Here is a 22,917-nt window from a genome sequence, read left to right as displayed (position 1 = left end):
TAACCAAAAAAAAATAGAGTTGAGTTTAATTTACCTTAGAGTCATCAAGTTTAAGGCCAGAAGGGATCACCAGATCATCTATCCTGACCTCTTGTATGTTACCAGCCACCAACACCATCCAACACCCATATACTAAAACCAACAACTGAACTATGACTAAAGTATTACAGCCCACAGGAGACTTCATATGTGCCACAGGCAGAGAACAGGAGCAGACAAGGTGCACCACTGCTTGAGGCCCCCACAATGGCTGGCAAATGATTGTGAGGTATACCCAGCAAGTAACCTCACCCACACACTGCAGAGGAAGGTGAAAGAAACCCTGCGTCACTGCCAAAATGACCTGGGAGAAATTCCTTACTCTCTGCACGTATGATGATCATTTAGACCCTGCGCAAGTGAGCAAGAACCACCTGGGCAAGCTCCAGAGAAAGAATGCTCAGTGCTGCCTCAGAATTCTGATCCTCCTTGTCAAATATCCCATTTCCAACCATGGTCATTCCTGATACTTCAGAGGAAGGAGATAAAACAAACAAACAAAAAGACAGAATACATGGTATGTGGAGGGGAGTGCTGCCTGACCCCCATAAGATGCTTCTAAGTACAAATAAAATAAAATAAAATAAAATAAAAACTTGGCAAATTCACAGCTCAGAATAAAATATCAATTTAAACCTCTTTGCTTTCCTTTAGATAGCTGGTGTTGAATTGATTTGTTTAAATTCTCTTCAGATTGTAATTAGTCATAGATTGTCAACATGTGAAAACAAGACTGTAATTATTAACTCTTGGGGATATGCTACCGTTCATAATAAGATATAGATGTGCTATCCCATTTTATAATTTCATAAGAATGCTCAAGTAAATTACAGCCTTGTAATAACTCTGTGGCAGTTTTATCTTTGATATTATCTTTGTTACTAGTTAATATTGGCATACAGTTTTCTCATAAAAATGGTTGTCTCTCTAATCAAATGTGACTTTGCAGTCATGAGAAAAGGCATACCATTAAATGAACCAATCTACCATTGGAATGGATGAACAGTTCTGCTCTTCTGTGAATCAGAAACCACCCTCTGAAACAAGCATTAACCCCACAGTATTTGTTGACAATTGATCAGCGTCCAGCCACCTCCATGCTAGTTAACTTACGACATGAATTCTTGTTGCATAAAAATACCATTATGATAGCTTTTTTCACCATGCTATTTTCATCAGAGGCATGTTCTCACAGTATTTGGAATGCCAGCCAGATGGTGAGAATACAGAATAAAAAAAGGAATTGGAATCAAATACAACGTTTTACAGCAGCAAAGAAAGAACAGAGATTGCATTCCCAGTGGCAGGTAGGTTTACCTCCCATTCTGCTTCTCTTTTCTCTAGCTGGAAACTCCTCTCAGTGAGGATGGAATTATAAGGATCCAAATTACATACTAGAGGGCCATGTGGCCGTATTTAATCACCTTGAACTGGAGAGGAAGAGATTAAAAGGGAAGAGAACAAAAAAGAGGAACAGGGAGAATGAAAAGGAAGTGGTAGTAGAGATAAGGAGCAAGACAGGTGAATGAAATCAGAAAAGGAGAAAGGAAAGAAATGGTGAGATATGGGCCACATCTTTGTCTGTTCTGTGAAATGTCATGTATGTTTTAAGTAACAGTAATGAGTAGAGAGGAAGGGGAAAGATGATGGAAACAGGTGAGATGGGATAGGATAAATTTGATGAAGCGAAGATATACTGCAAGGAAGTGATGTGTGAGAGAGGAAGAAAGTAAGGGGGAAGAAAGAGATCTAACTGGTATGGGACATCCTGTGACCTGCTTTTGCTGCTCTTCTCTAACTGCAGCCTGCCTCCCACTGTCTCCAACTGCCAGGGATATTTTTTAAAATGTCTCTGCTGCCACCAGTTGCTCAATGAGCTGAGCACCCCTCAATGCTTGTGTATGTTCCTTGTGGTTGCTGTTATATATTGACAAACATTCCCCGCCCCCAAATGGGTGGGCCTCTGTACACATCGCTGAAGAGGACAATTTTCACTTTTGAAAATGTAGTTCTTGGTGGGAAGTGTCAAGCATTCTCTGAACTAGATTCAACTTTCCTCTGGAGTTATCTGATTTGTATCTTTCCAACACTACATAGCTCTGGGTTAAAAATGAAAGATTTTTCCATCTGATTTTTTTTTGTTTATTTTTGTTTTTCTTTGGAGGGACTTAAAAAATTAAAAATACATGTTAAATACAGGGCCTGCTTCACCACAGAGTTATTTTTTTCCAGTTTTATGCCACCAACTCTGTTTATTTCAATGCATTTATAATGCTGTAGCAGTGCAGTGGTGAATCCAGGTTCAAGAAAGATGAGACTCAGGGCCAGGTTCCCAGCTGATATAAATTTACATAGCTCTATTCTGTTCAATGGAACTATATTGATTTACAACAGTTGAGGTCATGACCGTCAGTGTCAAATATATTAATAGAAAAAGGAAGAAATGTAGAAAAAATACTTTGAGAGAAAGCCAGGTCAATCAAGTTTACTGACATGATTATATTGGACACCAGCATAAGTCCTTATCAGCTATGAGTGGGTAGGGAAAGCTGATTGTTTGGGTCAGTATATTTGAGAATTGTTTATTATTAATTCCAGCCAAGAAAAATAAATAAATCAAGCATTCAGTGATATTTTTCAGGCCCTCGCACATTGAGATACACTTTGTGTGACCACTACAAAAAGTCTGAATAATTTCACATAATGCACTGTCCCATTCTGTTAATCGTGAAAAGGGAAATAGGCTGTAAAAAGTGGAAATAGCACAGCACTGAGAATGGCAGGGTAGAAGACTCAAGCAGCTGCTGTTTTCCAACCTAAATCTCGTCCTATACACTCCAGGGACCTCATTTAATCAAGCAACTTTCTCACTTGTCATCATTATTCAGAAATGATGAAAAATTGTGGGAATAAATTAGTCATTTATTGTGGGATATTTTTTTTTCTTTGTCCTCAAGGTACAATGAAAAATTCATTATTTTCCCCAGTAGTTTATTATTTAACTTAATCAGAAACAGTAACCATCATAGTTTGCTGGGTCCCAAAGGTCAGGGCTCATGACTTTCTTCTTTACCTCACCCATCTTGTCACTTTTTAAATCTCTTTATGGGTCCAACTTCTGGTGGCAAAGGACACAAGTTTTGGAGCTCCACAGAGCTCTTTTTTAATTTTTCTCGTTCTGAAAACTTTTGACCAAAACCTGGTAAAAACTGGAAAAGATTTAGCCAAATACTGCCATTAACCAACAGTTTTGAGTTTAGAGCTTTCTGAATTTTTCCAGTGAAAAAATCAAGTATTTTTCAAAGAAAGCAGACACAAGCTGCAAACATGTTAATTTACTAGAAAACCTAATTTTGCATTGGAAAAAAATGATGTAAAATTTTCAATCACTATTTCAGCCTACACATTTGTGTGGGTTGGAAGCACAAAAAGCTTATAACAGCTAGGTTATGCAGACAAACAACAAGTATTCCCAGATATAATACCATGCAATTTAGAGGGCCAGTCAGAAAGCCCAGAGTGAATTTGACATATCAAATAATAATCTGAACACTGACTATTCTGAAGAGTTCCTAACAATCCAGAGCTTCAATATCCTTGAAAAAAAGAACTGCTGAATGATTTTCAATAACAAATTCAAAACTGACCATGAAGAGATCATATTTTGTATGCACAAGACGGGTTATAGTTACCAAATACATAAATCATTTGCAAAGAAGCAGTATTCAGCATTATAAGGTTCAACTGTCATACAAATTTCTCTCCTTGATTCTGTGCTCTCTCGGCCTCTCTCTTCCTAGCCTCTCATTCTTTGTCTCATTCTGTGAGCCTATTTCTGTTGGTTGGACTGTAGGAAAATCACAGCAGATGCAACAAAATTTACCCAAATATGATAGATTTCATTATTCGTCTCTTATTTGTGTAAAGATGAAAAAAGCTTTGAGCAGGGAGATGAATGCCCAGCTCACATGCTCCAGTGTGCTGGCTCACTATAACTTGATCTATGTTCTTAAAAAATAAAATCATTCTTTTTTATGGGAGGAGCTCTCCTGTTGATTTTAGAGAGTGAAAGTCTCTGAAAAGCCCTATGTGAACATGATGTGGACTGCACAACAGAGGTCTAGCCAAACTCCCCTAAATTACTTTGCAGTAACTCACTGTAATGTTTGCTGAAATGCATTTCACTGTGGTGCGCTTCAAGAATAAGAGATTTGTATAGGTGGTGTGGTGGGTTAATGAACTAAACTATCACATTACAAGTTCAGATCCTCATTAAACCAAAGACTTTACATGGAAAACAAGAAGGTATTGTCAGCATGTGAGGCATGATGCTATAGAAGTTCATTCTCATTGGAGGTCTTGGCTTAAAGACCATTGACATAAACTTGTATTGTACATTACAGGATCCTGTAGCAGTCAAGGCAGTAGGAAACCTCTCCCAAGTGCCTGAAGCAGTAATAAGAAAAGGAGTACTTGTGGCACCTTAGTGACTAACAAAATTTGCTGTCACCACTGCCACTGCAGGCTCAGAGCTGCAGCAACCTCTGTGGTCAAAGCCACCATCTACAGATGCTTCTTCATAGCAGCAGACCCACTTCATCCCAAAACATTCCACCAAATGAATGTAGTTCAAAGGGATGTGGACTTCACATGTGGTCTCCCTGCATCCTGACCCTCTGTACAACAACATTGCTTCTGTTCTTCTGCATGGCTTCTGCAGGGGGGAAGTGGTAGAGTTTATCCCAAAGAGAATACAATTGTATCATATCCCTTTCTGAGATTTACAACAGAGGGCAAGCAGACACATTTAGACACAATCACGTTGGTCCTTCAAAATGTGAGACTCCTTTTAAAAATCTCCTAAAATAGCTGATTGCTATTATATATAGATAGTTAGATTTGTGGCTGCCTAATTAGCTACAATTTTATATGTGTGTGCATATGTGCATATATATATAAATCCATATATATATATGGATATATAAATGGATATATATATACACACACATGTAAAATTGTAGCTAATTAGGCAGCCACAAATCCAATCCACTGCTTATATAATAAAACATTTCAAGCCTATTGAATTTTCACAAGGCTTTTTAGCTTTTAGGCCTTGGTGCAATTATGAGACATTAAGATAGTCTCACACAAAATTTCTCACCTGGGCAACATGAGAGCAGGTGAAATCCAATATGGATAAGGGTTAGATGATGACTAACAGAAAAAAATGAAACTAATCACACACACTGCTTGGTTCTAAATTAGTTGTAACCTCTCAAAAGAGATTTAGATGTCAGCATTGGCAGCTAAGTGAAGACATCCACTCAACATGCAATTGTGGGTACATGGGCAAAATATTATACTTTTCAAAATAAACAGATATTAATAGTGTCATTATATAAATTAATGGTATGCCTTTGTTGAGTTTCATGCATCACATCTCAGAAAAGACAATGCACCACAGAAGAAACTTAAACCTAACAATAACAACCCCAGAATCGGCAAATAATTTTAAAATGGGGATGTCACACTGCAGGTTGTCATGGGAAGGAAATAAAACAAAGTTACCTATCTGCACTATAGCATGACAATTTTAGTAGAAGGGTCGATAGTTATTTTCTGTTGACTTAGGGGAGGGTGTCTTTCTGTGTTAATATCTACAAGCAGACTTGTGTATATTATATTTATAAGTGGGTGAAATCTTACCATGATTTCTAGTTGTAACACTAGATAGTTGGAGCTTTACAATTGTACTTTTGATATTTAGCAAACACTTGTGAAGATAGAACATTAGTAAAGAATTAGAGAAGGTTCTGAGCTGGGAAACACATAGAGATGACTGTGGGAGGAGATATGAAAAAGACTAGGACCCAGAGCCTTGGGTCCTGCATTAGCTACTCTGGTAGTACAAAGCAGCCATAAAGCTCATGGATTTGGTCCACTGAAGATTACCTCTGCTTCAATCAAAGGGGTGTGGCCAGTGGAAAGGGTATGTCCCAATGTCGCAGGAATTTACAGCTACCAAAAGAACCACTTGGGGGCCACCTTTGTGCACCACCTGTCAGTGTGCAACTCAGTTGAACCAGGGAATCTGGGCCTAGAATTGTTTAGTCTACAAAATAAGATCATGGGGGGAAAATAGACAGAGGCATGCCAAGTAATAGTTGGTGATTCCTTGGAGTTCAAGGATGATAGTCTTCCATGAAATGATAGCTGGTTATCACTGGTGGATCCACAGGTGGCTAATAAGACCAATCCAAGATCCACAGATCTTATTACAGTTGGGGCAGACATTTTCCAGGGGAAGGAGTGGATTTAGATTGTTGAGTCAGGCCATGGAACGTTCTTTCTTCCTTTTCCATTTCTCCATTTCCTCTTGTCTTCGTTGAGTCTCGAAATGCAGGGATCCTTGCCAAAAGGTCCTTCTTCATCCCTTAGTTGGTCGATGGTTTATGTCGATGTTGTCCTTCTTCATCTTAGCTTTTAGAGTGTCTTTGAAGTGCTTTTTTGCCCTCCCCTCATCCATTGGCCTTGGCCTAGTAGTGAAATGACCACTCGGGGGCAGACTGTTACCGTCTGACAAAGTACAAGAAAAAGAGGACATTCCAAAACATGAGTGGGTATCACCTTTAAAATGGATCAAAGAAAATACTTAAAAAAACAGAACACGTAATATAGCTGTGGAACACATTTATTAGCAAGGTTAGTATTCGTTACAAGGAAGACCAGTCCTAACTGGTTAATTTTTTTACTATAAGGAACACCCCTGCATTAAGGGACGGTCAGAGCCATATTTTTTTATGGAGAAGCATCTCCCCAAAGGAGAATAACATCTCCCACAGCATGCAGACACACAAAGCCTGCTGCTAGATTCCCAGCTTGCTTGGCTGACTGGCATACAGAGTGGGGTAGAGCCATGGCTTGCCTCTTCACCCTTCCCAAGGGAATAAGAAAGGGAAAGACTGAAGCTTTACATGGGCCCAGGGGAGAGGGGCAAGTTCCTTGAGCCTTCTCCCATGCACAGAACCAAGTAAAATCTGGGCTTACATGAGGACAAGCAAAGAGGCTTGTTCCGTACAAACTCAATGGGAGTTTTGCCAAGAAAGAACAAAACCACATACCTGATCAAGCGTAAATGGATCCCACCAAAAATATGGTTGCAAGATTTGAAACATGGGATTTAAATTTGATTAATATATTTTAATCATTTTGATAAACTGATTTTTAAAAGGCATAAATGTAAATTTAAAGTACCTGCGCAAAAGGATCTCTCTGTCAGAAATTCAAAGTTACATAAGTTAGATGCTTCAGTAAACATTCTAACAGTAACCATCACATTGTCCTGGCCATGCAGGAAGAAAGTCAAAATGCAAAGTATGTGGTTTAATTAGGCCACACCTTTGTTCAATCAAAATATCTGGGCATACACAGCAATAAATTGTACAGAGGAAGGTCATCATAATTTCCTTAATTGTTTCCACCTGTTTGAGAGGGCTGACACCAGTCCTCCCCATTACCAGTCTGGTTCTATCTCCTTGGTGGGACCCTGCTGCCTTACACTCGAATGTGGGATAACAGGGGGGCTGGAAAAAAAAGTGGGGCTTGTCTTCCTGCTGTATGAGGTATAGCATCCCCGATCCACTTTCCCTATTTTCCTTCAGGGATGCCTTCCTCTTCCTGCTCCTGTTTATCAGGGAACCATATTCCTTCTGTAACGGATACCTGAACTGGACACCTGCAACATCTGTTACTTACTAAGTTGCAACATCTTTACCAAACCTGCTTACCTACCACCCCAACTCCCTGACCTGCTCTGCGGAGGCAAATGAAACCCCACCCTGCCTGGGTCAATCTGGCAGTGAGGGGAACATTTCTTCCCAGTCCTGAAAGAAAAAAAAAGACTAATACAATGCCTACAGCAGATTATGGGGTAAAAAACAGTTCTGCTCTGATACAATGGGTGGTAGGATGTGTGTTGCTAGCCTGACTGTGGGAGAGAGCTTCTCCAGACCTGCCCAGGGTAAAAATAATCTCCTCCCCTGGGCATCTGGATGGGGAGTGTCCCTCAACTGGTCTGGCAACTTCCTGTTCCTCCCTGTTCCATCCAGGTCAATTCCCCGTCTGCGTGCAACCCAATTTCAGGGAGGGCCCTTAAAGGAGCAACAACTCCTTGTCTTCCAGCCAGCCAGCCAAAGACACGTCTCATTCTGTTGCAGTGAGCACATTTTCAACCAAAGATGAAGTACTCAGTGAAAGAAGAGACTTTTGCTGTGATAGTTGAACATTACATTTGAAAGAAAATGAAAATATTCTATATGTAATTAGTTAATACAGTACCTCTCAAATATCTGCCCATTGTTCCTTGTTGTTTATTATGTTTTTGCTTTATCCCTTACCCAAAGCTGTGATTTATTCTGATTATAGATAACTGAAAGGTTCGTGTATAGACATCATGATTTGTATTATGGTCATTCTCTTCTTTCTATAGCATTTCTAATGACAAAAAAAATCTAATATTTGTAGACGTTGTCTTGAAGCAGGTCATTACATTTATGAATAAGTTAAAAAATAGAAACTCTAACAATATAAAAATGAATGAACCATATAAACACATTAAACCTTGTGAATATACTGTAAGAATAAACCTGGCTGAAACAGTTTCTATACTGTTTCAGAGATGTTTGCAATAAAATTCTGATGAGTAAAGGGACTTCAAAAATATGTCATATCAGTGTAATTAAGTGAACTGTTTGAATAAAATAAAAACTGTCTGAACATTCACCCAAAATCCAAACCAGACTGAAGCCAAGTCTTCTCTGAAATTAGAAAAGGTCTGGTTAGATTTTGCTTTGATTGTTTTGCTTTTCGTCACTCTGTGATTTGAGTTGGGACTGGAAATGAAAGGACCAAAATACTGTGAAGAGTCTGCTCTTGTGCTATTTCTGATCTGGCCCAACAGAACCTGCTCTTGTAAGATTTTTAGCTCAGTATTAAGACCAAAGAGATATGGATAAAACTGTGACAAATTTAAAGATTTTTATTCTTCCCCTGAAAAACAAAAGGCAGCATTAGCAAGCAGAAAACTGTCATTTCCACATTCAAATTCTTCAAGCGCAAATTGGTAAGTACACATAAATGTATTATTCCCTCATTGACTCCTGTCTTTCATTACCTATTTAATGCATTGCCTAAGAATATAATAGGAGCAATTCTGGAAACCGAATTCTTTTGTTTCACAATATAGGTTCAACATTCACAGCAGCTATGCAAGCTTCCCGCACTGTTCTGTCAGTGTACCCCAGCCCTAACTAAGGACTGCCTGATTGATGTCTCCCTTCCCTATTCAGTTCTTAGCCTCTTTGCTAAGACTCTTAGCAACCACACCTTTTGGAATGATGATTTTTGTGATGGGGACACTAAGTAGCTGTCACAGAGTAACTATTTACTGTTAACTTGATGAAGATTTGAACAAGTAGCTAGAACTAAAAGCCTCCATATTCCAATATCAATCCCCTCTGCCATGCAAGTACCTCACTTTTTTCTGAATTTAAAGCCACTTTTTTCAGCTCAGTTAGCTTGTGGTGAAAAGTCTACTGAAGCTTTGGGGGATTTTTTGAGTTCCCATGAGACTAAAAAAAATATTCTGAAAGAGAAGCACTTGGCTCTGTCTTATATGAAAAAAACTTGTTATATTGCTATGATTTCGTACCCTATGCCTGACCACCCCCAGTACAATATCATAATTGTTGGATCCATAGACCTGGAGACCTTATTTTATTGGAAATATATTTTCAGCTCCCCTAAAGGCTTTTCAAGTTTCCCAGAAATATAATAAGGAGAAAAGGTTCTACAACACAGCAGAAGAAAAAAAGTAACTATAAAGAGAGTCTTGTTCCGATGAAGTGAACTGTAGCTCACGAAAGCCTATGCTCAAATAAATTGGTTAGTCTCTAAGGTGCCACAAGTCCTCCTGTTCTTTTTGCGAATACAGACTAACACGGCTGCTACTCTGAAACCTATAAAGAGAGAGGTGAGGTTGACTGAGATCAGACTAATGTTGGGCAAATATATACTGAATAGTCAGCTTAGGAACTGTTGTAACCTGAGTTATGTTTAAATATGCAATTAAATATATGACAGAAAAAATCAATTCACCTACAAATTAAAACATGGTGCTTCCCATCCTTTTCCCACGAGACTTTTTTCCATTTGATGTCAATAGAGCACGATTCGGCTCAGTTTCATCGTACTCCATAAACCAAGTTATAGTCCAGCGTATAACTTCGCACATTATTCATCTTATGGTCAATCATGGTTTAAAACACACTGACGTTTCCTAATTCATTTAGTTAGACGTGGTGTAACTTGGCTGGTTGCAATCTACATTTAAGCTCTTTATACTTTGTGCGCTACCCTAAACCTTTAAAAAAAAAAAAAAGCATTTTGCTTTTCCTTACACATAAGCATAGCTATAGTGTCTTTCTTCTTATTTATAGATATTAACATTTAAAGTTGCAATCCTAAGGACTCGGAAGTACTGTGAGTAATTAAGCATGAAATTAGCCATAAATGTTTCATTAAATACAAAAATAATGACAAAAATGTTTCCCAGTGTAATTCTGAATATTTAAAAAAAGAATGAAAAGCATAAAAGGCCAACTATTCCAACCACCTTCTCTCAGTTCTTAATACTTATTTTGTGATCAAATTAAAATCTACATACAGAATACAAATGGAGCTCTACGTAAATAAAATAGAATAAGAATAAGAAAACGTAAAATGTCATATTATTAGGTACATTCATATGCCTTGAACCTACAGCTGGTTATGAATGCGCTCATCCTTATATTCCAATAGAGCTTCACTGAAGTAAAGGGGGCTCCACACAGATGCAGGGATGTGCCAGCACACAAACAATTGTAGCGGCCATATACAGAAAGGCCAGGGAAAAAAATGGACGAAAACATGAAGATGATTCTGATTCCAATAAATTATGCTGTCTTCATGTGCTGCTGTAAGCCTCCAGAGCTAATCCTTTCCCCTCTGTCTATTGCCATCCATTTTGAATGAAAAGATTTAAAATTAAAAGGCCAATTCCCTGAGGATTTTATTTTTTAAATTTGCACAACATGAAGTTGCTTGCACGCTCAATGGGTAACTGCTTGCCCAAGTAATATGGAACTGCACAGACTGAGTGACATTCACTTATGTTTCTCAAAAAAGGATTTCCAGAAAAAATTCCATTTTGGGAACATTGACATGGAATGGTTGAGTTTGCTGGCTGCTTGCCTGGAAAGCTCTTGTCAGTTTACTTCTTGGTGGCAAAACAGACAAGTCTTCCAGATGGGCTGCTGGAGGCTGATGCCCCACCCCATCCCAGGTGGCTCTCCACCTCCCTGGCTCACCAACCCCTACACAGCCTGGTTACTAGAAAAGCAGCTTGGTGGTGGGGAAACAGAGACCTCGGGAGCCATCATTTCAATTTTCTCAACGGAAAATTTTCTATTGGAAAATTTTAATTTTGCAAAAGAATTTCCAGCCAGTTCTAGTCATTCCTCATGAAAGTGCTTTTAACAAAGATCTTTGAATTCACCCCAGATCTACCTGTAAGATCCTGCTTTTTTTCACTGGTACATACCAGAAGAACCTATTAACCCTGCATTTCAAATGGGACTGGTCTACTTGCAAGACCAGTGGTGACTGATCCAAAATGATAACTCTCTTCACTAAGGACCAAATATCCAAGCTGTTGCCCTGAGTGAGTAGCTGGGATGGGCATTTGACAGATGTGCAGGTGTGGCACAGGAAGGAATCTTCCTTTCGTGTCTCAGAGCTACACAGGCAGACTGTAATTCTCTGCTTCCTTCTTGGGGATGCACTTCAGTGACATTATCCCTCCACTCTACACGAGTGTTATACGTTGCACAGTAATTCCAGATAAAATGAAGTGAAAGGTGTTTGCTGATTTTGGGCGTGGTTATGAGTGTGAGAAACTGGAACACGGTAATGACATAGGGCCCGAGTTTCTACAGCAATAACATAATGTTAGTATTCAGCAGTATGAAAGCTATAGAAAGCTTCTTGGTTTTGCTTTTGTAAATTATAACTCATGTGCTGTGCAGGTGTTAGACTATTGAGAGCTTACACTCAGGTGCTAGTGTGTGCACAATTGTTTGCATCTGAAAAGTACAGACACAAGGTTGCACAAATGGAAAATTCCCTGTGCCCGTGATAATGTTGGATATATGCTCAGTTGGCAATTTACCCCTTTTGCTTTTGAGTCTTGGCTATTTAAAAAAACAATCCTCTTAGCTTTGAATTAAAGCAGCTGGCATGTTCAAGAGGCAGTCATGTTGGGTGCCTCTCTCTTATGAAGACTTTCAGTAACATGGCAAGTAAATTAACTGTCAGGAGTGTCTGTAATGAATTCTACAACATTACATCCTGCTACTTGCTTCATTGGGAAAGTAATCGACCCTTATCCATTGAGGTGTGGTCAGCCACCTAGTTGCAGCCAGTAATCTGCCTATTAGAAGCAGCCACTGTGAGCTTCTGAGTGTCAAGTGGCATTCTGAATGTCTCCTAGTGTTCCTGTTCAGGGCTGCATCTAAATGGCAGAAGCTAGCTTTATATGTAGGAGCCATTCTAATTATTTGACCACTGGAGATTTTTATAGCAGTAGAAGAAACCACTTCCATTTTAAAGCACACTATCTGAGCTCTTGTGTCAGATATGTCATTGCAGAGAGTGATATTTCAGAGGTTTGTAGCGCTGTCAGTCTACAGGAACCCTAAAGTTAGTTTTCCAGTTGTGGCTGAATTCATGTTCATTAGGTAGCTGAACTTTATGGGATCTGGGAGCATTCACTGTGACCAACACTTAAGCAGGTGTCCATTTGTCTTCTTGGCATACTCTCACCTGGTCACCATCAGTAAAAGAGGAGAGCAACTTTGCTCTCCTATTGCAATAGCTTATTTGCATCTGTTTGCGAGCTGTCAGCTTCTTATTAATAGACTCACTTTCTCAGTTTTCATGCAGTACAGTAGCTTCATTTGGCAATCACGTGGTCAGATGTCTACCAATTAGTAACCAGGCAGGCCATTCCAGATTGGCCTCTCAGGGTATATTTTTCTGAATGGAAGTCCTAATTTTTCTTTCTTGATATATTTTGACAATGTGAGCAGTTTATACCAATAGTCCATCTGGCCATGAATATGTTGTATGTTATGAAGTGTGCTCAAAACCCCAATGCTCTGCAAAAGCTTTAATTTTGTATTAGTATTTTGAGGACTAGCAGGGCTACTCATGTGTACAACTATTCACATGTCTAAATGTTTGCAGGATCAGTCCCTTAGTAGTGACAGATGCACAAGCTCGGGTTTATTTACCAGAAGCTAAGATCAGAGTGGAACATAATATACAAGGAATTCCCATGGCCAATGACCAATTTTTCTGTTTGATCAAAATTATTTTCTAAGAATTTCCTTGACCAGCTCTAAAGAGAACACACAATTGTCTGCGGATAGATTATAGGAGATAGTATGTGGAATTTCTGAGGGAACAGAAGGAGTTGTTCTCATAAGGATGGGATCCACATGCATAAGGGTTTGCAGAATCAGTTCCTAATGTTTTAAAAGGTAAATGAGATAGGCTGTACAGGGGTCTTTGTAATATGGAAGTCCCCACCTTTTGTACAGTCCACTCAAATATGTACAGTAACAAATTGTATTTAAACTCTCCTACTGTAGATGTGTTGGTGCTGAAAATTACTTGTTCCGCCTTCCTCAAGATGTGTTGCTTTGACTATTGTTAGTTGCTAGAATTATTACCACTGTATATACCTAATGTTCCTTCACAGAACAGATGGCTTATGAAAATCCGGCATGTCTCAGTAGCCTTAAAAACAATTCATACACCAGATATCTGAACACATGGCTATCTTTCATCACTTGTGCAGAGGCTAGGAGCAGGATTAAAACCACAACATTCTAGAAGAACTTCTCTTCTATTAACATTCTATGCATATCCATTTTTATAGTAAGATGTATTACTAGGACTCTCAGCCAAGTGACCACTTTTTTCTTTCTTGTAATTTTATTACCTGTATGTTTTCTCTTGGACTCATGTAATCAATTGCATTGTCTCGTTGTGTGCTTTGACATGTTATCTAACCTGTCTATCCATCATAACATATTTATGAACTTCCAAACTGCAAAATGTTTTTTTTCTTCTAGTTTCTTCAGGGATTCCCACATGCAAGACATTTATTCCTGGGACATTACATTACAGGATTCCAGTTTTTGCCTTAGTTTCTTAGACTTTCCCTGGGTATTATTAATTATTCTTAATTATTAATTTATTTTATTTTAATGGCCTGCTTTAAGATCCATGGAAATATCCAAACAAGCCCTGACTTATCAGGCTTTTATTTGTGAAATAGTAGCTTCTGCAGATATCTACTTCTTTAGTCTATATAAAAATCACTTCTTAATACCGCTTTGAAAGAACCATTGTTATCTTAACAAAGATCTCTTAACAATGGTTCTTTCAAAGCAGTATTATGAATATCACAAACAATCTTATTCTATATCAGAGAACGTGTTAGTTCTCCAGAGTTTTAAACTCTATTCCATATTGATCCATTATCTCACTCTGTTTATTGACACAAATGAAGAAGTGATGCCTTTCATATGGGAAAAGTCACATCCAAATTAGGCGTTTTCCCCCTCCCAACCTCATTCTCAAAGGTAAATGTGTTTTAAATCCCCAGTGCTGCTTCCCTCACCACATGCAGAATACACAAGGTCTAAACTTGTGTTGCTTTTACTCTACAATGGCATATACAACATTAACTCTAGTCTGACACTAAGATAGTAGTATGATGGTAGATTCTAGAGACACAACTGAGATCAGAACTCCATTGTGTTAGACACTGTTAAGTTCTCTGTGTAAAGACCTGTACAGAAGACGGTGCAGAATGAACTGTAATAGTCTTACAAGCCACAGGAACTACACCATATATTCTAGAGTACTATCCACTGGTGCACACACACAGTGAAAGTCACTGCCCCAAAGAGCTAGCAATCTGAATAGAGAAGACAATGAAAGGCCAGAACAAAGATATGAAATCACTTGAGGAAAGAGACATAGCATATCAGAACCAGGACTCCGAAGGCCCAGTCCAGTGATCTGTCCTCTGTCTTGTCTTTAGATGTGTGTCATATTGGGTCTTTCTTGTGAGTCATTTGAGTTTCACAGCCAGTAATGTAATATTATAGCCATTAGAGGGAAATCCTGTACTTTTTTTTTTTTTAACTTTTACTGGGATTTTACTTTTATGCCTCACTGTTGCAATCTTGTGAAGAATATACCAACAATAAAATAAAATAGATACACTAAAATTCTAGGCAACCCAAGAATCTATGACCGTATATAATAGCTTACTAGAAGACAATGCTTTAGGTAATACTGATCTCTAACTGAATCAGCTGGAAGTTGTAGTGTAACAAACATATACTCATTCTAACAAAGAAAACCCTATTTACTGGGTGGTCTGCTTGGCAATCTGGACATTGTTCTGATTACAGTGCATTAGCCAATGCAGAACCTCCTCTTGAGACAGCAAAGATTACTCTGATTTCTCAATAGAGAGATTACTATGAAGGATTGTCTCAGGATTCAACCTCCAGCATGTTTGGCCAAATGCCTGTGGCCACCCATCTTCATCACACCCAGGGAATGAAAACAAGATGTGCAGAGTTTCTGCAGAAAATAAATATACTTTGGAACTTCTTCATTTCGGTATAGGTTTACTCTCTATTTAAATATGCCAGCCCCACTACATACAGATTCTTAGTTAATTAGCAATATTGAACAAAGTTGTAATAGTGTTGCAACTCAACAAACCACAAGCATACAAAAATCAAAGGAAAACAGGGGCAGGTTTCTTGGTGGCATGCACGCATGTTGTGCACAGACTGCATGAGAAACAATAAGTCTGTGAGCGGAGCTCCTGTCTCAGTGAGTCCTACTAAGGCTCGGGGCCAAGAATGCCTAGGGGATTCAATGTTCTTGGCAAATAGCACAGAGTCTGTAATTTAAATGCCTCATTCCCATGACTCATCTCCCCTGACACTCACTTATGTCGATCACCCTAACTCCCACACAGCTTTCCCCTCCTACCTCAAAACACATTGTCTAGCCAAAGGTTTCATTCTGGACCCTCATGCATACATAAACTCCTTCAGATGCTATCCTCACATAGCTTCTACTCTTCCACATCCTCTAGATCCCTCCACACTTACCTTTTGCTCATCTAAGCTCCTGGGCCCATTCTACCACCCCAACTCAGCTCCGGTTCCTCTGGCCTCTACTTCCTTTCTCCTGTCTCTTGTCTACCTTTGGCTGCTTTTGTTCAGGGGAATTGAAACCAGCTCCACTCTCCTACAGAACTAGATGAGACCAGCAAGGAGATGCAGAAGATGAAGGAGTTGCAACTGAGGTGATCCTTGGCTTCTGAGGGAGGCTTACCAAGTGCTGGCAGCAGCTCTGAGCTGGAGTCTGCGGACTCAGGAAGTCTCTCTAGTGCTTCGGGAGTGCCACATGCCACTCCACAATTAGCATGACCCCCGCTTGCCAAAACCTTGGAGTAGATACGTAAATGTGCCACACCTATTACCAGAGCGACCCCAGAGTAGCTTCTTTGCGTCCTGGCTCCAGGCTGGGAGGAAGAATTCCATTCCCGTCCCCCCGCAGCCCTTGAGAATGCATTTACAAGGCCAGTTCAAATAGCCTTTTGCACAGGGGATAAAACTTGTCCTTAGCACAAAATAAATAAATAAAATTCTCAATTTTACCACACACAGCAGTGCTACAGTTCCACCTAATATTGTAAACTTTCCCCCGATATCCTTCTGGCTCCATTCATTAGACATCTATTATAATTATTATTAATAGGATGGGAATAACACTGCCACAATAGGGTGTTTTGTAGCATTTCAAAGGGGATTTAATCTTTCTTTGAAATTTATTTGCATAAATATAAACTTTGTTTTAAAATTGATTTAGTTAAAAAAGTTAATAGAAATATGTATGTTCCTAACAGTGACTTAGCCATGTACACGGCGGAACTGTGTTGTTATACTGTTTTTTATGTTTCTCTGGAGAAATCAATTATTTACAATATTTACCCATGTTAATGGTGTGTCAGTGTAATTTATGTACCAATATAAATTGCAGCAAAGTGACGTAATATACAATAAGTTGTTAGGAAGTTGGCAAACAATACAGGAGATATTATCCAAATTCCAATTTCTTTCCGGGTGGCAAATATATCTGGGGGAAAAAAGGCTTCCTTAGTCAGATGTTTCTGGCTATGGTCGGATTATAGTTACATTTCGGAGACACTTTTACCAAAAGCCTGTTTGGACTGAAATTACTCCTGTTTGTTCTCTACTCAGAGGTGATGCTTTTATTGTTGTGGAGGTTTGACACACTTTCATTCTGTTTACACTCACATAACTCAAACCCAGCTCTGTTTGGGAAAAAAATCTCAGACTTTTGGAATTCAGCCAAGATTGGAAGAGACTGAAAGTTGTTGCAGTCTGTTGGCTGTTCATTGCCCTTCGTTATAACCTGTGATCTCAGTCCAGTTCTTAGTGGGATGAGTGTCCACCTCACAAAAAAAACACAATGGCAATTGGCATTAATTGGTAACCATGTTGCTAATCCCAGCAGGGAAATCAAGGTTCAGACGAGCTTGGAAAATAACTCTTTTTACTCTTAGTGAAAACTGGCCCTCCTATGTAATTATTATTTATTAACATTATCAGAGTCCCTAGTCATAGAGCAGGATCCCGTTGTATAAGGTACTGTACAAACCCACAACAAAAAGATATTTAAAAATGCAACTCTTGTGCATTTCCCTTTAGCATTTCTTACCATAACTTGTGCATTTATCTGAATGGATATTCATGTATGAACATTAGAACAATCCATTGCAACTCCCAACCTTTGTAACTGAAAGAAATAATCACTTTTAAATGAAAATAGAAACTGGGAAAACCACCACTGATTTTTTAAATACATTTTCAGTTAAATGCCTTGGGTTTTGAAAATCAGAAAATGAAGAATTTTACCAAAAAATAAACCAGAAAAGCAACAGTTGTAAGTATTTTTAACTACAGAATGTTTAGTTTCTGTTTAAAAGAAAACAAAACAACACAACAAAAAACCCCACACAGAATATCTCATTGACAAACCAGAAAAATGAAACAAACAAACAACGGGAAAAATAATTTAAAAACTGGAAAATTTCAGCTATAATGATATCTTTTCTCTGAAAATGGTTCTAGTAGTTGAAAAGCCATTTTTCAATATTTTTGACCAGCTCTACATTTTCTTTATATTCAACAACACAATTATTTGAAGGTCAGTCAATATTAATTTGAATGAATAATCTATGAATTTTTCCATTTGTTTTCTTTACCAAATGAGTAATACATGCAAAGTGTTAGAGTTGAAATTTTAAATGCATAATAAGCAGGAAAGCCAGTTCTTTCTGCATCCATAACTTAGGCACATTACAGGTATATATAAAGCCTTTTTCTCCCATGTGCTCGTACCATAGCAGACTTTCCAACCATGGAATCAAAGCTAATTCACTTCCATTGTTGACAGGATTAAGTAAAAAACAAAAAAATCCATACTCAATCATATAAAATGTTACATATTCTAGGGGCATTAATGTTCGTCACTTTGAGAATCATTATTTTAAATACTTGCATTTTCTGTCATTTAAAACTTCAATCATATTATTGCACTAATATAACTATATGTATCAATAATATTCTTTGTACTAAACTGATAAGAGATTCTCAGACTTGTTTTCTTTATTCTCAATTATCATAAACAGTGACCTAAAAGTCTTGTGTCCACAGGACGGCTAACCTTTCTTTATGAAAGGACAGACATACCAAAACTGGACAACAATAGTAGGCATTTCATACCGGATGGCATTCACCCCTCCTCAAATACAGCTGAAGTAACTGGTTTTGTTTGGCGGGGGCGAGGAAGGAATTCACTCCTTCGGCCCATGAGTACAGCACAGGACAGCACTTTTGTGTCTGCCATGCCACCCTGTATGTTAGACTGAAGCCCTTCTACAGGACTTCCTGGTCACCGTGGGCTTGATTTTGCAAAGTACTGAGCACTCTCAACTCTTACTAGCTTTAATGGGATGTGGTGGTGCTCACACCCTGGATCCATGTCCTGCCTGTTTGCCCACTAATAATGGTCCACACCAAATAGTCTACCATATAGTTCCCTTCTGCCCCCTAACCATCTGCTCTTCTTGCCACTTCACTTTTCCAGCTCTTTGGTAGAGCTTATGTTGAATGGGTGACCTGCTAGCATAGTCCACATTACATTGCTAACATGAGTGAGTAGAAAGAATGTTAACAGACTATATATTGTACCTTTATTAGACTGTCAGTCTGAGACTGCGTAAACCCCAAATGTGAGTTTCAGCCATTCTGTTTAAAAACCTCATTTTATTGCATGCACTATGATCTGTAAGCAGCAATTAAACCTTTTAGACAAGGACCATCAAATTAACTATGACCTGCATTATCAGTTTCCAATCCATGAAGAATAGAAGGTGTTAGTGTACATATTAATGAATACTGAGAAGGATCAGTGATTATTTGACAAAGAGGAAGGCTATGCATCAGAAGAGGAACAAGAGTAGGCCAGGGTGGCAGGGAACTCACTTGAGAGCAAAATAAATGATCAATGTACATGGAAAAAAATCTACATATTTTATGATTTATATATATTGTTGTTAATCATTGGTATCACAGTAGAGCTAGATGCCTTGGTAAAGTTGGAATGCCATTGTGCTGGGAGCTATGACCGACAGTTCTTGCCCTGAAGAGCTAACAGTCTAAATAGACATGTCTGAGTAAAAATGGAAGAAGAAAGAAAAATGCTACCTGCATCTTATAGAAAGGGAACTGAGAAGTTAAGTGACTTGCCCAAGGTTACAAGGAATTGTATGGCAGAACTAGCAATTGAACCCAGGTCTCTTAATTCCCCTTCTAGTATCTTAACCACACCACCATCCTTCCTCAATAGCACAGACAAGGGGATGTGGGTTTTGTTAAAATACATATGTACCTGTTACTTGGAGGTTAAAAATCCCATTTGTTTGAATGGATCAGAGGGACAGTTACTTGTCATCTTTCATAGAGTAGTAACAAATGTAGAACAGTTATCAAGAAAATGACACAAACTTGTGCTATCAGGGTGACCTTCAGGAAAATGAAGAACTACTCTGTAAGCTTCGCATGACATACCTGTTATATTGAAAAATGGTGGGTATTCTGTCAAAACATTTATGAGCATGCTTTGCCTCTAACCCTACACCCCCAAAATCTTGCTTAGTATAGACTATTTCAGGAAAATTTGGCATATTCCACCTATCTCATATTTCATTTTTGCACCTCACTGTTGCTGTATGTATTGCTGTCCTGGAGAACTAGAGAATTTGACTAGTTTCACTAGATCGGAAAGAAGACAGACAGTATTATTAATTGAACTGAATGTGTTAAGATGTCCATTGTACAATATAAAACATACCTATGAATTATGATGCAACTTGCAGAATTTTTTTTAATAGTGATGCTTTATCATCATTAACACCATATGTTCTGAAGAAATTGTTACAAAGTTCCTGATAATAATACCAAAATTAGATAAATCAGACCTGACAAGGGAACTACAGTGTAGGGAGTTATACATTAATTTCAACTACTGCTTTGCTGTCTTGTCCACCATAACAAACATTATAAATATTTGAGAGAGAGAGAGAGATGGGGTGGGGGAGAGAACAATGAAACAATAAAAATTCAATGCTAACAGAATCAGTCAACTGTAAAACAATGAAAAAAAATCAGAGCTAGAAAGGCAGTTCTCTGCCACTGGTAAAGAAGGGAGGTGGAAAATCAATATTTATTTCTCTGAAAGTGCCAACCACAGCATGTGGTATTGATGTTTTCAACAGGATGGAAAAGCTTTTCACAGCAAGGCTTTCACTTTTTCCACTCCTGGAGGCAATCTGTGCATTATCTTGAATATTATCTAGTAACACCACTCTTGTTTAAAATAATAGTAATAATAATAATAATAATTAATAATAGCACTTCTTTTTACATTACCTGTAAAGTTGCACATGTCCTTAAATATAGAATTAAATAATCACCCAAATGTTTAGTCATACAGGTGATCAAAGTTAATGCACACATTTGCTACAAAGGGCTTCCAACAGTAAAAATCAAACTTTCTTGCTTGCTTTGGACATAGAGAACAAAAAATACCTTATCCACAGCAGTGGGTCTGAATCACTTGCTGATCACAGCACTTCCTGTTGGTTCCTTTAACAATTTTCTGTTCTCTTCTCTGTTCTCCAGCCTCCAGAGACACATCTGTGGATTACAGAGACATTGCTCTGGATGACTTTTACTTGTTATTCAACCTTGATGCAGCTGGGACCTCTTTAACGACTGCCAGTTTTCTGCCCTTTGACTCTGAGGGAAAGGAATTCATTTGAAAATGAAATGTACCCTGAAGCCATTGCTAGACCTGCTTTCTAAAAATGAACGGCTGCCTGCGTGGCTTTGACCCCAGTTTTCAGTGCGCCGTTTGACCTGATTGCATTTCTATGGCTACTGTCTCATTATGTGACTACTCTTGGGGTCAAGAGTGGGGGGAAAAGTGTCATCATCTTTGTTCACAAAAAGAAAAGCAAATCACATCAGCTAAACAGTCCATTAAAGTGAATAACCAGGAGTTTGAAGGATCGTGTAAGCCACTGTGAAGCAGAGTGTTATTAGAGCTAAAAGCTCTGAAATAGGTTGTTAGAGATAACTTTTAAAGTAATTAATTCCCTGCTTTAGCAGGACATGCAGGGGGCAGGAGAAAGAAAATAAAATATAGAGCACCCCGTTGCCTCCCCATTCCTCTGGTTCAACACATGAACCATCCAACACAAGGTGTGGATCTTGCTGCCTGCATGGCAGATTTGCACCTCACCAGCAATGCCCTGGCTCAGCCATCAGTTCCCAAAGGAGTGGTAAAATGAACTGCAGACCCACAGAGCACACTTCCTCCTCAGAAAAGGTTTTGTTCACACAGATGGCAATTGCCATGTTGTTATGCATTCCAGAGTTTTGGTGGGTTGGTACCTCTTATATACTTTAGACTATGATGATCACCTTCTTCAGTTCAGAAAGGATTGTTTTTCTTTGCAGCAGGCTTGCAACATCATCTGGGAGTTTTTCATCTTTCCTTTAGTAGTGGATGGCATAGGACAAGGCGATCCTATTTAAAACCATTCGAGTTCCAGTCATGGTTCACACTCTATCACATGTTTAAAATGCCAGAAGTCTTTTGCAGCTCTGTTATCAAGGCCCAAATTCATCCCAATCTCAAGCTAAGGGACAGGAGTGTGAGATCTGGAGTTTTAGGCAGCACTGGGCAGTGTAGCTGCTTTGACACTGAGCACTGGGGAGATAAATTGGAGGAAGTGATTAGTGGAGTGGGCTTTATTAGTTTTGTTCTTAGTGTGTTAATAATAATCACTATATTTAACAGCCAACAGTATACATTAAAGTTGTATTTACTTGTCAGAGATAAATGCCAATTAACCAACAATGTTACCTTGCAGATGGAAGAAAATCCACCCCAAACTTGTCCTACCAATAGATTATCTTAATCCCGAAGTATAATTGAAATGCTGATGCTAATATTTTTGTTGCTTTTGTAGTTATTAATGTCTTTGTCTTCATTACCTCTTGGATGTCACAGCAGAAAATTATTTGC

This window comes from Chelonia mydas, chromosome 11 (assembly GCF_015237465.2).
Source record: "Chelonia mydas isolate rCheMyd1 chromosome 11, rCheMyd1.pri.v2, whole genome shotgun sequence".
Classification (NCBI taxonomy): Eukaryota; Metazoa; Chordata; order Testudines; family Cheloniidae; genus Chelonia; species Chelonia mydas.
The sequence above is the reverse complement of the archived record's forward strand: the minus strand, read 5'-3'. Positions refer to the sequence as shown.